The sequence below is a fragment of the Colletes gigas genome, unplaced genomic scaffold (assembly GCF_013123115.1).
Source record: "Colletes gigas isolate AHSC1104 unplaced genomic scaffold, ASM1312311v1 Colletes_gigas_Sc00033, whole genome shotgun sequence".
NCBI lineage: Eukaryota > Metazoa > Arthropoda > Insecta > Hymenoptera > Colletidae > Colletes > Colletes gigas.
The window spans coordinates 1,214,072-1,233,004 of NW_025106662.1; the positions used below are offsets into that span (position 1 = coordinate 1,214,072).

General features: G+C 40.7%; 1 protein-coding gene across 2 annotated transcripts in view; it reads left to right on the plus strand.

Moving 5' to 3' along the window:
* Window positions 1-18,933, plus strand: part of LOC122402145 (tyrosine-protein phosphatase Lar) — a 564,511-nt gene that overhangs the window by 40,391 nt on the left and 505,187 nt on the right. The gene's annotated exons all lie outside the window — the stretch shown is intronic.

Here is an 18,933-nt window from a genome sequence, read left to right on the forward strand (position 1 = left end):
CAGTCTTAAAGCTTGTCGGCCAAAGCAGTGAACTCTCGACCTTTTGTAAAAACTTTAAACAAACTATAAATAAGTTTTATGTTCATAATTTTAAATTAATTAGGAGAAGCTATTGAATCATCGAACACCGATCACGATTCTTCTTCAGCGAATTTCAAATATTCTTGAAATATTAAATGACTTAGGAAAACAAATTTCGCGAATAAAAATAAACATACTGTGTAATAAACAAAATTTGGCAAAATTAAATAGGAAAGAATTCATAAGAAAACAAAGTTTCTTTTCATTTATAATGACTCACCATTACAGTATTCAAATACGAAAACATTTAATATGCAGGAACGTATAAAGGTTAAAAACGTTTGATCGGAATAAAGTTAAAGGTGGACGAAAAAAATTGGACGAGAGCTTATGGTATTGGCGAGAAGCGGAAACGGTAAAAGTAACGATAAGGCGGGGGGAAAAATAAGAGAAAAAGAATAATACAAAAAGGAATACGAAGGGGTGACTCGAGACTATCGAGACGTGGCAAAGCGAGGTTGGGTCATTGCGCGGTCTAACTTGTAAGCTGGAAAACGCCAAGAGGAAAGAAGCGACGGTGTATTGTATCGAGAATATTTCACGGAGACTCCATCGACTACCATACCGGTCTCCTTCTATTGTTACGCTGCTGCGAGTTTCCCGATACTTGGCATTATATTAAATTATTATAGCGCATACGGGTCGGCGGTTCTACTCGAGGACGTCGTCTGGACGACCACATAATATCGTCGCACGATCTACGCAGGAAGCTGCGAAAAGCTGCTTTGGGGAGCCCCGGGGAGATCGATACGCACGCAAATTGTTTAACCGAGCGTATTAACCCAACCACCTATACAAATGGTATTGTTAATTGACCCTCGAGTCGCGTACGATCGATCCACGAATAAAGAAAAATTGTTCGTGGATTTTGTTCCCGTTGCGAAATTGATTGCGAACAAAGGGAATTCGAGGAACGCAGCGGCCCGTGAAATAACGTTGAAAGAAATAGAAAAGAACCGAAAGAGGTAGGGGAAGTTTTCAAAACTGACTAGAGAAGATGAAGAATGTTCTTCGAGGGGCGAAGGGGGATTCTACTTTGCTAAAACTGACTCGAGAAGACGAAGAATGTTCGTTAAGGAGAAGGGTCTCTACTCGACGAAACCGACTCGTGAGGAAGAATATTCGTTTAGGGTGGATTTCCACTTTGCCCGGTGAAAAATTCTTTTTTCTTCGAGCATTCTGAAAGTATGCACGTTCGAGAATATACGGTTTAAATTCTATGGTGAAATTCGAGAAATTGACGGTATTGCAAGAGAGTGGTAGAGAAGTTTATCTGCAATATACACCGATGTATTATTAAAATCATATAAAAGTGGTCTGAGTTAAACGAATATAGTTGCAGCGAAACGGTTTAACGAAAAAATGTGAAATAAACTTTTTCTCGTTATCGACAGCTCGTCTGTCTCAGTTGCAGCGGTTCGATTGTCTGATGTTCGTAAATATATTCAACGGTAATTACGACTGGCGCCATTAGCGTTCGCCACGTATCAGCGAAATAAAACGCAACTTTCCGTTCCGTCCCATTTCCCTGTTTTGTTCCACTTTCCTCCACTGATTATTAGCCGACCCTGAACAAAGTGCACATAGGCGATGTTAGGTAGAAATGGACATTTCTAAATGTTGGAATAAAAATAATGGCGTCGTCTTCTAAACTAATGATTTTTTAAAATAAATATATTAACAATGATGCAATAAAAAGATACATGATCTATCTATAAGAAAACTAGTATCGTGAAAATGTGTTCCTCTCGAAACCCATTCAACTTCGTCCAAAACATTTTTCGTTGCTCTATATACGATGACCCCGTGTAACAGTTTGAAACAGTTATTTTTGGAACCTTTTCAACCCCTGCTTCGCAGCATCGAACGAAGCGTTGCCCAGAGGGAAGTTTCGCGCGCGATCTCTTCTGGACGAAATCTGTTAGAATATCGAAATCGCTCGAAGCGATTGCGTTTTCCTGCTTAACCGGCGATCAGGACGGTACGTTAATTCGAGTCGATTATCGTCCCCATGGCCGGCAATATTTAGCGGGCTCAGGTCGCACTGTGAAGTGCTGCGGTTTTGCTTGCATGCTAACCTAAATTCATGGGATGTATTTACGCCCGCATACTCGCGTGCGTGTCTCTGGATCGTTCCAGCCACCACCGCGACGCCTCGCCACGGCACTCCTTGCCACCCCTCTTCTGAACGAACCCCGCCGATTCAATGCCCCCTTGCTTACCCTGTCGTTGTCCCTAGAGGCTTTAATAACGGCCGTTGGCGTCTCATCGACCCGTCTCCTTCAACGAACGAAACGCGATCGGACGGAAGCTACGCGCCCATTGCTCCTCCTCTTTCATCTACGCGTCGTTTACCGCTACTACGATCTCATACGAAATCTACAATTTCGTCCTGAGACGCGCTTTTCGTCGCGCTGGGAACATTTTAGCGCAACAGGTCCCCCCGTTTTCGATTCGACGTCGCGGAAATTTATGTTCGAAATTTTCATCGAACAACTAATGCTTTCGTACAGCCACGCCCGTTCGAGGGAAACACGAAGGTTGAAACTATTTAATTGGCCAGGGTCGAAGAGAAAAATTGAATTTTTTTTTATGTAATAGAGACATATTTAATTATAATTTGAACGAGGAAACTCTAGTGTCCAAATATTCAAGCCTTGTTATACATTCATTTTCGTTTATGCAAAATGTTCAGTAATTGGGTGGTATAAACTGCATTATACGGTCATTCTACGTGGAAAACTGAGCCCAAAATGTGAAATAAAGTTTCTTTGTACGACGATTTGTTTTCGAGAAAATTGATTTTCACGACTCGGTTGACGCGTCTGACCATTGATCGATATTTCCACTTGTTCCTGCTGTTTTTAAACATCGATTCCTGGGAGGAGGGGCCACGAACCACCTAACAGCTAGGGGGCATATGAAACAGGAAAATGACCTTTCCACGAAGGTGGTTTTCAATTTAAAAAACCAATTAGAAACTGGTCGACGTTCACGATAGTATTCTTTTGAAAGGACCATGCAAAAGCCAGCGACGCCGGAGCAGAGGCTGCGCGCGATTCTGTGCGATCCTAGTTATGGGTCTCCTTATAATAGTTTGCTAATAAGGTGCTCTGGGAAAAATCGTATCGTAGAATCGCTATTGAAATGGCAGAACGGGCATTGCAAATTTAACGAGATTCGGTCAATGCTACGTAATTAGGCGGTGCGGACAAACGTACAAGGTGAAGCGTTCAAGATAAGCTGCTTTGATAGCTTGCCCATTTGGAAAATAATATTTCAGGCAGAATTTTTCGTTTAGTGGGAGCATAGTATCTTTTGTCTTCGTAGAACGGAATATTATTTTCCATTAGATACTTATAAGGCAAATCTAATGATCTGCTGTTGAAGACTATTCAAGGTCACTAAAAATATTGTGCTCTTAAATCTTTTCTATTTCTAGAAATAAACGAGCTGTATTTTAATTTTAAATGTTTCACCCAGAAATGAAATGCTTGTATTCTTGTATCCGTCGATAATCGATCTGCAAACTACACATTGTGTATTCTACATTTTAAGCGGATCGAACAGAGTCAACAAACTTTGCACTTAACCAGGTAGCGTTGCGAGCATGTTAGAAATGATTCGTAAATTCCACGTGCATCGTATTAACGGTTGAATCGTTTCGTACTATAATCCAACCGTTGCATTTGTTTTCTTCTAGTTTTTTAATAGTAATACCAAGTCAGTTTGCAAAAGTAAACGATAATAATAAAAAAAAAGAATTCGTAACTACAATAATGGAAAAGTACAATCAGAAACCTTGCACTGGTTGAAACAATCAAGTCTACATTTAAGTTAAATAATGTTTAGTAACTGTTGCAAACTTAAAAATGGAATGTACTGTTGTTAGTATATTTATCGGATTTAATGTAATGCTATTACTACGGTTTTATTTATTGAAAATATTTGCTAGGAAGCGACGCGTAGACACAGGTACACTCGAGTAACAAAGCATCGAGTATTGTTTCGGCGCGAGAGTTGAAGAGTATAACCAACAAGAGTCGGTGCTCTTCGGATAGTTCTAAAAAGTGCAACGGCTCTAGACAATTTTCCTCGCATCTCTGCGGGGGTCTTCGATCGGTTTCGAGAATCGATAATCGGCGAAAGTACTTTCTCTTTAATGGCAACGAGCACTACTCGAACGAGGGACTCGACTTTTTAGCTTCGCGCCCTATCGAGAATAGAGAGGGACAGATGTTATCGCCTTCGTCGATAAAAGCAGCTTTTCGTGAATCTTTCTGTATCGTTATAAGGATCGTTTGGCGAGGAGGAGCCTTTGAAAAAACTACGGGTCGATTACATAACGCCAACGCGAGGCGGCCAGATCTCGAGAGCGTCGACTTGGTCTGAGCCACTGATTCTTAACCATCCGTGTAGTTACACTTTTATTGTGTAGCAAAACGGTTGAGAAGGTGTCCAACGACCCGTTGAATGTTTATTTTGTATAATTTAAAAATTATTACTGCAATTATCCGGGATCGATGACCCGTATTTGGAATGGACACTTTCGTAACAATAAATATTTTAATAGATTTTCTGACTACTTTATTTGTGTTGCTTTACAGATATAGGCGATATTTGTTTTATATCCGGCGGCGATCTGGGACAAAATTTACCTGACCCATACGACGTATTAAGAACCGTAGTTCTCTAAATTGTGTTGTGAGTAAAGAAGATTAAAAATCAATACTGTAAGCACATACATATATACAAAGTGTTTACTGTCCTCTGCAGAAATGCATAGCAGGTATCGACGATTGAATCGCAATATGACATTAGGAAACTGTATAAGAAATATAGAATTCAGAATATGACTCTTCTCTTTCAAATAATTTATTTGATGCCCAAAGCCCGGTTGCTATTTCAGTGAAGCTCCCTGTTTCCAAGTAATAGGCTCTCCCCTCTTACCGTCTGTCGCTTGAAAGATCCATCGAACTCCGTCAAGGTGGAAGGAGCGAAGGGGATATTAACGTGGCCGGGTACTAGATCGTGGTAAGGTTAGATCGATGGTGTGGCCGAGCGGCGAAGACGCGAACCGGATCTATAGGCGATCCCGTCTACGGTGGACGGTTTAGTATCGAGCAGTTGCCGTTAATCCGACGTTACATCGTCGCCTGACCCTGCCTGGCTGCCTTCGGCCGGGTCGAATCCGTGGCGACAACGGAGCGCGCGTAACAGAGTAACACAGTCCGATATTCCGGTATCGCGTGCCTACACGGCGAAACGATACCGTGGCGGAGGACGATAGGAGTTAGTTCGGGGGCTCGGAGCGTTAAGCCGAAGAGCAACGCGAGCGCCCGTGGAACGTTGCTGCGCGTGAAAGGGGACGACGGTGTCGGGGGACGCTCTAATGTTACCGCATCCAGGAGCGCCGCGATTTCTCACCCTTATCTTATCTGGCAGCCGCCGCCGCTTGCCTCTCGGTTCCCTCGCTCCTTCTTCCGATGCCGTTTCCCGCGGCATCGTCGAGCTTGCGCGTCCTCCTTCTTCCCGTGTCCACGCGCCTACACCGCCCCCCTCCCCCCTTTCTTTCAACCGTTCACAACCCTTGAGCCACGGAGAACCTCTTTACCCTGTGTCGATTCTCCCCGAGGGCGATCGTCGACCCCTCTTCTTTTGGCGCGGAGGGAACCGCCAACTTACATTCGCTCGGCGAGCTTTTAATTCCACAGATTTGCGACGATTCGCAGAGAAAAGGAAAAAGGAGAAGGTTTCGTTTATCTTAAAGGCAGTCAAAATATGAACCTGATAGTGAATTTATTAGAAAGGGGCACGCCAGGACGTTCGATGACTGATCAAGAACTCGCGAGAGAGCGTAGCCCTCTGGCGGCGAGCGCGTGAGGCGCCGCGACGGATTCCCCTGTGTCTCGGGAGACGAAACGAGGCCCTTTCTTTCTCTCTTCTCGACCGCGTCGAGGAAACGGACCGAACGAAGCAAACGCGGTAAACGGACCGAACGGACCGAGCGGAGCTTGAAAATCGCCCGTATCGATCGGTACCGTTCGCGAGTCGCCGGAATTACGGGTATCGATCGAACGGGACGAAAACGACCAACGCGACGATCAGGAAACTCCGTGCGTCCGTAACCGGGCGCTTTCTATCCTCTTTTCCCGGCGTCTCGCGCGCGACCCTCGTCGACGCCAACTATCTTCTTTCCTTTCGGCCGTTCCGCGGGACGGGTCGAAAGACCATCTCATTTCCGTTCGCCGAGGGACGATTCACGACGCGCCTACGTTCGCCGTCGCCTCTCGAACGGAGTATCCGTCGTTAATCCGGAAAGACCACAGGAAGTGGGCTCCCATGAATCTTTCGGATTTTCTATCGCGCGGCTCGGGCCACAGGGAAATTCGATTAACCGTTCAAGTTGTTCGGAGGAAAGGTCGTGGACGGACGAGAGACAACCGGAGGAGGTTGAATCGATGAATCGTTCGAAATGCGACCTCCGCTCTTACGTAACCGGAATATCGGATTTAGAGCGGACGCCGTTACGTAACGCACAAGCGCATGACAGGGCGACTAGCCTAATGCGTATCTCTCGCCTGAATCTCACTGTTGAGCAAATTTTATCATCAGCTGTTACATTCGTGTAAATAAAACTTAGTCGCGTTGGACATTTTTATGGAGCAATAGGTCTTGAATTTACTTTCTAACGAGTTATATCATAAACGCTTCTGCAGTTAAAGCAAATATAGGATAAATCTCCTAGCGCCAGTAATTTTTAGACGTTATTGTTGATATTCCAAGTTGATCTATTTTAAACGTTTATATAAATAAAATTTGGTTGCATTGAACATTTTGATAGATCAATAGATCCTAAAAATTTCTAACGAGTTATGGTAATGTTTTTGCAGTTAGAGCAAGAATAATAATAAATTTTTAATGGGAAGTTATTCCAATAAGAATTTATTCAATATTACTTAAGCTTGTGAAGTTCTATTCATTTGATTATTTTACTACTACTGAATATAAAGATTTTTATTCTGAACCTGTATGATATAACAGACAATGAAAATTGTAGATAAAAAATTGACAGATGATATTTTACGTTGTGCATGTTACAAGCATTCCATACAATCAAGTATGATCTTTATATTTATGCAACGTAGAAAAATATAACAATGTTCACGTTTTTGTAAAAACAGGTTCATTGTCGAATATTTCACATTTATTTTATGTACACAAAACAGCAGTTGTGTACTACGGGTGTACGTTATTACAAAAAATACGTTCATTGAATAATATTTCACATTCATTTTATGCATATGAAACAGCAGTTGCGTCGCGTGCGTTTACATTTTTATAAACACGAGGTCGTTGCAAAATATTTTACACTTTTTTTATGTACATATTCCAATTATTTCGAGGATTAAAACTATATATTTCTAAAATTCGTCATAGTTCTTAAATCGTACCACCAGAAAATTTTTTACATCGTACCGGCGCGATTTACGAACTCATGCTTAACATGTTCGCTGCGACGCATCTAGCTTATCACGTAGGTTATGTGACACATATGGATAATATGATCCCGTGTATAAAATGTACATTATAGGTTCATGAAAGTTGTGGAAGAGAACGAAAAATAAACAAATTATACGAGTCGACTGTGACTTATAAAATGAATATGAATAAACTATTTAATAATTATTGATATATATGTTAACTTCTTTTCTATTCTCTTAGCCAGAATAAACGAAATTCGGTAACTAGGTATAAATTTTTAAAGGGGGTACACTATGTTATAAAGAATCTTATAACAAATTAATTTGTTCCTGGTAAAAGGTTCAAAAGTTTCCTTGCCTAAAATATCATAAACTGAAATCCTTGAACTGCTATACATCGCATGTTCCTGGGCCTGAATAAATCACTGGAATAATTAGGTGCAGCATACTAAAATCATAATATTGCCGCAATTCACTTTCTAGTATTTGATTTAATACCTGAGTTACAATGCTTTGAAGTTCCTTTCATAAATCATTTTATTCAATGAAACAGAAAAAAGTCACCAGGTGGCATATCGGATGAATACGAGTAGTGTTACGTCATTTCGATCTGTTTTTAAGATAAAAGCTCTTTCACCAGAATTACTGAATCAACCGTCATCGTGATGCAAAATCAATTCTGTTCAAATCTATTTAACTCGCTTACAAAACATTTTCAAAACTTGACAATTCCTTTTCGATGAAAAAAATAAAGGGGTTTCACGCTTAATTTCAATATTTTCGTTTTTCTGATATCAACGAAAAAGTCCCTTTTCATTTATTGATTTTGTTATTTTGTTTCAAGGTAATGGTATTACTTTCGCAAACTTTCATTAACTTTTCGTACACGTTCGTTGACAATTCGCCAGTTTCCACCGAACATTTTATCACAACTCTTTGCTCTAAATTCTGTTCCATTTTTCGCGTAACAGGATACTCAAATATGCTTTACGCGAACCAACCTGCACAATTACTGAAACGACTAACAATGTTTACCTTTGGCATGTGGGTAGAAGGCAGATTAAGCTATTCTACAACAGACAGATGTAACTGTTTACCCCGTTGGCACTAAGAACCGGAATAAAATTATTCTCGAAACATTATCGCCACACCTCGATCACGTATGTTAATTCTGTTTTCTTTTAAACTTCGGGAATGGCGAATAAAAATAAAAATTTATTGTATCCTTCAAACAAGAAATTATTTCTTGGTTGTTCGTACATTCACGAATCAATTAATACTTAAAATAAACAGTCAGTTGCTGAACCCGCAGAGCTATTAGATATTCCCAAGAGAAGACATCATTTACGAATCCATTACAATTGCCTCGGCAAACTTTACTGGGATTCTCTTTATCGGTTCCCTGATAGGTTCATTATACAACAGACAGTTAAATATAAATATATTTTAAACTTTATTCGATATAAAATTTATATTTTATAGTTTTTCTCCTTTATCGAATTTACAGTTCACGAACAACTTGTTATCGAGTTTTTATTATTCTAATTACTCACGATTAAGAATTGTCCTCGGTGCAAGGAAATCAACGAGATTTGGTCGTTCGGAGAACGATGTTTCCGCGCGAGATTTCCGAAAATCGAATTCACGATCGTTAAACCATTTTGCCAGAGCAGGGGAGAAAGAATATGTATGTCGTGGCGGAAAATCGCGTGGCGGTCGAGAAACGGCGAAGCGGAGACGGAACGGAACGATTGGTCGAGCGCCGAATCAATTGGCTGCGGAGCTTTTTGATTCGATCAATTTACCGGACACGCCGGCTGTTTCGGTCCCTCCTTTCTCGCTTTTTCCCTCAGTTCCTCTACTCGCGGCGCCCGTTGAACGCAAAACGGCGATTCATCAATTTCAACGTATCACGGGCAGCGTTCTACGCAACCTGGTCGCTGTCGATGAAAAAGCTAGGCGTCGTTAATATCGACGAAACGTCGCGCGACGCTTCTTCCCTTATACGTTCTCGCGGTACGCGAGAACGCGACAACGCGATCGCGCAATTACGCGTACGATTTACGTTCGCGATTTACGGCCGACTCATAGGCTCAGGATATATCTGTCGTCGGCTATCGCGGTATCGCGGCATTTAAAATGCTCGATGCGATCTGCTGCTGGACGCGGAGTCGTGGTTCCGTGCAGCGGAGTAGTCGAAAACACGCGAGTCTACCCTTCTAATCGCTGGATTCGGGGGAACGTGTTCCCGATATTGAGTGTGGTGACACTTCCTCTACTCGCCACCAGAGGGACCGCTCTCTCGCAAGTGAGATCGACCACTCGAGGGCCTGATCGAATTACGCTACCGATAAGTTCTTTTTCTTAGCTCCTATCATGTTGCTTATCGTTTCTCATTTCTTACCACGAGATTTAACGAAACGCTATGCCGATCGATCGCACGGAACACTAACCCATTCCCATTGGGAATCCTCGTTTCGAAGAATAAGGCGCGGCCCGCTACCAACCGACCTTTTTCTCATCGGTTGGTAGGACTGCGTGCACGCCTCCATCTTTCTTTCAGCCGACAATGGTTGGGCCGGCGCGAACCTGTCTCGCAAATAACAGACCCGCGGATAGAAAGAGCTACGGGGAACGTCAGCCAGCGAGAAACCGGGTTTTCTAGACACACACAATTTGTCAAACTGCCGCCCCCCGCGCGCAGCTCACGATGAACCCCTCTATTTTCCCAGCAGATTTTCCACGGTCGGGAATTTGGGCCATCGGCGCTCGTCCCATTCCTCCGTTCCACGGTTGTTGGCCGTCTTACAAGCTTTCGTCCGTCGTTTTGTTTCATCGTTTCGTATCCGGTCGTCGCGCAGCACCGCGTTGTTTGGACGGTTCGTTTGCAGAGGGAGGCGCGTTCGCGAAATCACGATCGAGGACGTTTGTACGTTTCCCTCGTTCGTTGTCGTCTGTTCGCGCTGCCGTATGTTCGCCGTCCGTGGTTGTACGTGAGTCGGAATACGCGCGTAGACGTTCTCGAACGGCCTCCGTTGTGTACACGCGTTTCCACGTTCCCGCCCCCGTCTCCTATTTACCTACTCCACCCACCTTCATCGCCGCTTCGTTTACCCTTTTCGTAAATCGTGACTCGTGACTCGTGACTGGCCGATCACCGCTCGTCTCCCCGATCGATTTTTCCCTACCCCGTTTCTACGTCCCTTCGCGTCCCTTATCGACTACGGCACGCTCGACTACGGACCGAACGTCGATAGGATTAAATTCGAAAGCCGACCTCTTTCTATTCGGCGACGTACACCGACGAATCGCGACCAATCCTGACGAATGGTGCCCAAAGACCATGCTACACGAGTCGAATTCGTACCAAATGGATTTCTAATCGAGAGCTGATATCGGCACAGCGACGCGACCCCTCGGATAATCTTTTCTCTTTTGCCCGTGGTGCTCGGCGAGTCGACGGCGTTAGCGTGTCGCCGCGAATCGCTACCAGCGACTGCCCGTTATCGCGAAAAAACGTCGAAGCGACGATCTCTCCAAGGACGAGCGAAACTTTCCCATCGCGTGAATCGCCGCGGTAAATCTCCGGAACCGCGCGAAAAAACGTGTAGAGCGGCAGGTGGTTCGATAAACGCGTCGGTCGGTGTACGTTCGCACGTAATTAACGCCCGCCAAAGAGTAAAATCGAAGAATCCTCCCCCCCCTCCATATACTCATTTCTCGCACTGTTCGCCTCCGCCGTCGTTTGTTTTTTTCCACCCCCGCCATCGCCATCGTATCCGTTTCCCTTTTTCTACCCTTCTTCTGCCCTTCGTCGCAGTTAGATTCGTCAGCTTTAACCATTTCGGTATTTAACGCATTCTGCCGGACGAACACTGTATAATATTTTACATGACTGAGATTTCGATATTGAACCATTGTAATACTACGTAATTTAATTCCAAATTGAATTAAATCTGCATAATATGAAGGTTATTAATGTTTTATTAGAAATGGGATCATATATATTTCTCACCATTAATTCTTACCAAAACCATTCTAAAAGATTCTAAAAAATTTTCCTTTCAGAAGTTCAATTTAAATTTATTAGAAATTTGATCGCTTATATGTTTGGATGGGAACGATTCGAAGTGTTCCGATTACTAATCCGATTCTGACTGGATCGCCCTATTACATCTCAAATTGGGACTCCGTGACTGGATGCTAATCAAACTTCCCTGTTTGAATTCGAGAAACCCATGCAGATTATGATTAGGTTTTACTAAGTATGAGTATATTCTGAAATGCGAAAAATGTAAAACCTAGAAACTGAAAATTCACAAAGGATGATAAAAGTGAAAGAAAAGATAATAAAACTGTAAAATCGTAATACAGTAATATTAAATAATCGTATAAAATATATTTATATATTTATACATTTTTAATTTATATATTTTTTTAGGTTTCATATGAAGTATTTTTACCTCGAGGATATTTTAGAGTTTATTTTTCGCTTTTATAATTCACGTTTCATCCACATACGCAGATCAAAGGAAGACTTTCAATTCTTTTTTTTACACTCGTTTCAAAGTAATTATACACAATTTTAAGCTTTGTTGTTGGGTGATTATATAAGGGTCTAAACTGTACTTCAAATTTATTTTAATGCATTTTTAATCACGAAATTTTGTATTTCTACTTACTGACAAGGAATACCTGAGCTCATATAAATAATTCAATGTATTTTACGATGCTTCGAAGAAAATATTTCGTAACTATGAAAATATGACTGATAGTATAATATAAATATAAGTAAACATAATGGAATATAATTACACAATTTTGTATTTCATTTGTCTATAAATTAGAATAACTATATTTGAAACAAAGAAATCGTTCTTATTTGGGATCAAAAATATGTCCGAGTCCAACCAAAACCATAGTGGAAACCAAAATGGATTCTAAGTGGGGTGCCTAATCGAGAATCTGGTCGTTGGACTGTTACGATTTCGAATGAGATCGGATTAGATAGCCCGGTCAGATCCTAATTAGACTACGGGAATTCGGAACCAATCCCAATTAGTAGCCAAAGATTTTTACACGTAAGTATAGATTCCATTAGATTCATTACTTATTATAAAATGTTAGTAAAACATCTTTTAAGCAGGTTTTAAATTTTTTAACAAGGGTGGCTTTATTATGAATTTTATGATCTTTTGGTATGTCTTCTAAAATAAAATAAAAAAGTAAAAAATGTCAAGTATAGTAAACGTTAGTAAATACCTTACAATTCATAAGTAAATATAATTTATAGTAACATACTTAAAGGTAATAATGTAAGGTATAATTTCTCAAAATCTCGTTAAAGTATCTAGAATAAAATTAAAGTGACAGACTTTAATCATTGAAATCTGTTTTGCCCTATTGTGCGTCGCGCCTGTATTAATCAATGAAAGGATCTTATGAGTGCTCGATGCCTGAATTGTAATCTAATTTTAATCGTATCTAATGCAGTCAATAAAACCCATGATTTCTCGTTCAGAAACGTGTACCGTGAATGAAAACGTAACGCATAATAATTACACATTTCTTCTTTATTAGAACGAACGGTAGAATGCGAATTGCCTGGAAACTGTGCAGAGCTTTCGAATTCATATTTCATAAGATTCTAGACGAATGTGTATTTATTACTATAAGGAAACAAGAAAGCGGAGAGAAGTGTTGAAAAGATTAGAATTGAACGTATAATTTTTTATAAAAATATCATCGGAATTTTTCGAATCAGAAAGATTGTTACTTTGATTGACATACGTGAAATTACTTTACATTTAAATAAAACTCTTTAATATCTGGATTAATATGAGACAACTGAATTCTCGTGTTTGTATTTCCATTCGATGTGTTGCCATATTTTATTTTAGTCGAAGCTTATAAAGAAAATCCGGCTTCGTGCAGATGCGTACTTAAAAAAGAAAGAAGTAATTTAACAGCTTTTTCCTATGATTGTGGATATTCTTTTTCAATACCGAACAAAAACATTAATTACGGTATTTTTTGGAAGATTTGTTGCAACGTTGAATCTGATATCATAACAATGATTTTTTTTTGTACTTTACGTTGAATCGATTCGTTTATCTCACTCTTTCAATGAATCTCTCTACCATGAATAATTTTGAAAAATGAGGTTATTTGAAAAATATTGCTTCACCGAGTTGTGCAAATAATTATTTATGGCATATTATGGGGATAATATTTCCTATCCCAATTAATAATTGGGATAAGAAATGTTCAACTTAAGAATTCTTACTCTATGCAAAGTACCTTATCACTTAGTTCAACACTGTATCTAACGGACGCGAGATAGTTGTGAGATATAGAAACGTTCAATTTACGAATCAAGTCTGGAGTTCATTTTACGAATCATTACTGTATCTCGAGAAAGAAAGTGTGCGAGTCGCGGAGATTTTTCTTGCAGCCACGTAATTGAGATCACGGTTTACATGCGAGGATCTCTGTTCAAATTCAAAATCACGGTTTGAAATTCGTGATTCCGACGAGATTGTCTCGTCTCGGTTTTTTCGAGATCTCGTGCTGCTCAACATCCTCGTCGAGACGAGGAGAACGTTCCGCGGTACGCGTGATTCTCTTTCTCTCTCGAGAAGTAAGTACCTTGGCGAGGTTCGGTATCGGTGGTAAGAACGAAGTAGGAGTGGGAACAGGAGAAAGGGGCATGGAAAACAACCGAAGACCGGAGGGCTTCGGGCGATGGAAGCGGCGGTTCTTCTCGAGATAGCTGGTGAAGTGGTGCCGACAAACGGGAAAGTCTCGTCTCTGCGGTGGGTCAAAAGTCGAAGGTGGAGGCACTTGCGTCGTCCTTATGAACGGTGTGCCTTGCGCTCGAGGAAGGGGCTTCGAGGGCCCACGTTCGGGAGCGTGGCTTGCCGTTGTCACGAAACCTACCGATTCCACCTGACGTCGTTCACCGACCTACCCTTCGCTTTCAGATCACGTGCACGCCATTGCGCTAAGCTTTTCCTCCTCTATCCCTCTATTTCGTAAGCATCCGATGCTGAAATCACTCTCTCTCTCTCTCTCTCTCTCTCTCTCTCTCTCTCTCCTCTCTTTTCTCTATTCCTTCTTTTTTCGTTTCTTCTTCGCGCACGTTTTTCGCCTACTTTTCCTTTTACGAAACTCGCCAACGGTTTTAAGCGAAACGCGTGTTATTCGCCACGCGTGCCCTCGATTCTACGAAATTGGCGCAATTCAACACTAAACCTCTACCACTACCAAATTGACCGTTTTTTAAATTTTACTTACAATTTTTCATTATTATTATTATTTAGTAAAATTTCCTCAATCATTTTACAGTATTTATTACAAAACTAAAGTAATAATTCGGCTCCATATTTTTATTCGATCGTCAATACCTGGTATGCACTTGTACAGAGGACAATAATCACGATGTTTTGCTTACAGTATTCCACTAGGAAATACAGTAAGCTAGCTAACTAAGTTAGCATTCGTACAGCGAAGGCGAATTTCGATACCAGTTGATATTTAACTCGTATTGTCTTTCACGCTTCACTGAATTGTAGCGCTGCTGTTGAGGGTAGGAACTCGATGGAATCTCGTAGAGAGGCATGAAAAGGAAAGGAGGGGGCGCGCGTTTCGTCCGGGCCTGCTAGTGGACTCATAAGTAAGGCTTTCTAGCATGCCCTGCCTTAGACGACTGGGATATTGGGAAGTCGTTCGAGGAATGTATATGTATATAGCAACTGAGGGGTCGGTTGAGCGCTTGTGAGAGCGCGACCCCTCTGGTGGTGAGCATGGGAGGCGACGCCACAGGATCTCTCAAGATGGAAGGGTTAAAAATGTTCAACTTACGAATCACATCCAGGTCCATTTAACGAATCATTACTGTACTGAATTATCCACTTACCTGCATAATACAGTTAAGAGGGATAGAAATGTTCAGTTTAAGGATCGTTATTGTAAGAAGTGTTTGCAGTAGTAGTTGCTCGAAGGAACCAACAGAATTATAGAAATTATTAGCATATTGACACAATTTACGAACGTTCGAATCTCGTCTGGTCCAGAATCGCGAGATTATTTTAAGATTTCGGCCATTTCTAAGTTGACGAGGACATTCGTGTCCCAAATTCCGCGAGCAGAGGCTTGTCTTTTCCCGTCTCATTCTTTTCGATCGATTTCCCCGGTCCGAATCGCACGAACGATCGATTTTCCCCGCGTTCTCGCGGACGGATATCGCGGAATGCGAAACGAATCGTGGATCTTACGATCGTCGGTACGACACCCTCGACCGTATTCCTTGGTTGCTCGGAGACCCTTAAGAGGAAAGTCCGCCATTCGGAGACGAGTTCCAAGCGAAGTTTTACGGGCCAAGTTAGAATCTCTGTGGAGAAGAGAACCGCCACGCGGAGGAGAGAAGGAAATGCGGTTGAGAGGGAAAGATTTCGCGGGCGCGGCCCATAACTTTACTCGTAAATTCGATATTCAAAACAGGAAGCGGACAATGCCTTTATATACACCTCCGATGGCGGTTCACTCGCACTCGGCGTCGGGACGAAAATTTGACGATTAACGATTCACGCCTTCTCGATCCGTGCGTTTATTTACGTGAAATACCGATTTTACCGCTTAATACGTTACGTAAGGAATTTTTTGCAAATAAACTATAATACCTTACGTAATAAAATCTACAAGATTTATTTATACGTGTTTCGGTGATATTTTAAAATTTTTTGAACGAAAGAAAGTTAAAATTTGTGGCACTGCATACTCTCAAAGGTCGTCTCATTTTGTTTGTTTAAAGTGAAAAACGTGAAAGATTCTTAATTGATGCTTGAAAAGGAAACGCGGAGAGGCAAAGCATCAGCTATAGACAAGGGCTCGAACGATTAATAATTTTCTAGTTTCCCTCCTTCCTTCTCGTTCCGTCTGGACTTCCGGCAGAGCGTTCAGTATTGCCAGGCTGTGACGTAACGACAATACCGTACGGACGTAACAGCCGATTTATCGGCCATGAGTTGTGCAACAGCTACCGTACTCGCGCAGGCAAATTTCATTTCGAATTTCGAGGAATTAAAATTCAAACGATCGGACGATTGACTTTATTTCGCGTGCTGCTGGTATTTATTAGTCCACCCGCCCACTACAGGTCCATTCGAGCCCACGTAAACTGTTTATTTCGGAGTCGTCGCTGATTTTTAATCAACAATTATAATAATACCAAGCGAGCTTGTGAAATTGACGGTAATAATATTCGCGAATACGATGAAACAAATATTTAAACAAAAATCGTGTACGAGAAATAATAAAATTCAAGATTAAGGATAACATTTTTACAAAAATATATATTTTCCCCCCGTATGAAATCTAAATTTTTACTAGGTTGAATAATTTTATAGATATTGACAAAAGTATGGTATATATAATATAATAAATCGGGATTAAAGTCTTCCTCCTGTTTGCTTAGTTGTACAACGTTTCGGTTCTCTGCAGAACCCTCCTTAGGTAAGAAATGTACAAATTCTAAAAAATTATAATTAATCAAAACGAGGAAAAAGAAATATTGTAGTAAACCATGCAGTAAATGAAGGAAGCTTTCAATAAGATAAAGAAATAGAAAACGACCTTGGTTTGAAAATTATAATGCAACTTCGTTGTTTTGATATTTATTCAAATACTTTCGTAAATCACTGTATATTAATTTGACATGTGACGTATTTCTAATATTCAGCTCCACGCAAAACAACGTCGAAGGCAATCATTGTTTATAATAATATTAAAATCAACAGATAAGTTTAAAATCAGCGATCCCAAGTAGGGTCGTCTGGGAACACCTGAGCGCACAGTAATCTCTTTGGAATGGCAATCATTAAATCTTACGATCTGAGTTCTGTCAGTTATAAAACTAGATAGCCACCAGAAGACGGTACTTACTATGCATACCAAGTACTTAAACTTTCCATAAAAGAATGGAACGATGCATAGATTCGAAAGATTAACGCAAATCAGTATCGACGTCTACCTACTTAGAAATCATTTTCAATGTTGTCGCATACGAAGTGATCGTAAATTAGCAAATTCGTTATTATTCTTCGATGGGAATTAAATCTTTACATGATGACGATATCTTGTTAGACATTATGTCTTCAAAATACTTTAAACACTTTGCTGAGAAAGAAGCGAGACCCAACAACATAAAAATTGTAATAATATAAATACTTTTACTCTTACTAAATTAAAGTTAGAGAGCAAGCGAGCACCACAGATATGAACTGAATTGAAATAATCAATAAAAGTATAAGCAATAGAACGGTTATTGACTGGTTGGTGGTTATTGAAATCGATGCAAGGAAGCCTGAGAGGAATTCTCTTTAATATAGTGAATGAAGTTCCAGAATGTTTTGGCGTTATATAGAATCGACATCTCGAATTTCGTAATATGAATAGCCTAGCATTTACTGGACAGGAATTTATGTTCGAATTTAAAACCAGAGGAAGCAAGAAAATCAACGTATTGAATAGTACTTTCTTTTTATTTACTTTTTTAATATACTCGATGATCCTGATATCCTGATCAGAGTTTAATAACATTTAAATAATCGCGATACAGTTTCTTAGATTTAATTAATCCAAGAAACTGTCTGTAAAATCACAGAGTACGAAAATATGAAACTAACAAACGATAGGCGGGGAAAAGCACAATTTTTGTTTGAAAAGGATGACTTTTTTTTATTTATTTAACTTAAATATCACGAAATGCCGCGTTCGTACAGGTTTGCACGAGATAGGTGCAGAAAATTTTCGTCGTTAATTAAAGAATTTCGAAACGTTCTAAAAAAATTATTTTTGACTGCAAGGGTTAATTACAACCATTTTTTATGAATACACATACCTCCGAAATCCTACGTACTTTCGAGAAAAAAAATTCGATACCGAAAATAATATGTCTGACCATACATTGCCATGTTTCACTCAAATTTCATGCGTATGTTTAAAAACTCATAACTTCTGAATAGATAGGAGGATTTTAATGTTTCAAAATGCAAACAACGCGTATATCTCGTCTGTACCTATATTTTGGAGGAGGTTCCAGGCTCGTCGAGTTTTATCGTCAGTCGGACGTAACGATTCCCTGGCGAATAGAAAAACAAAGATCGTGGGGGTAGCTATCGTGCCCGTCGCCTCGAGAATATGAAATCGGCGTCGAACGTCGAGAGCCAAACGGGTCGTCTTCGCAGAGAAGGCCGTTCCTCCGTCGAAACGACGAATGCCGATCGTCGGTCATAAAGTTTGCGCAAAAACTAATGCAATTAAAGTTGACGATCCCGGGGTAAGACGGAACCGTTTCTTCACGGTTCTT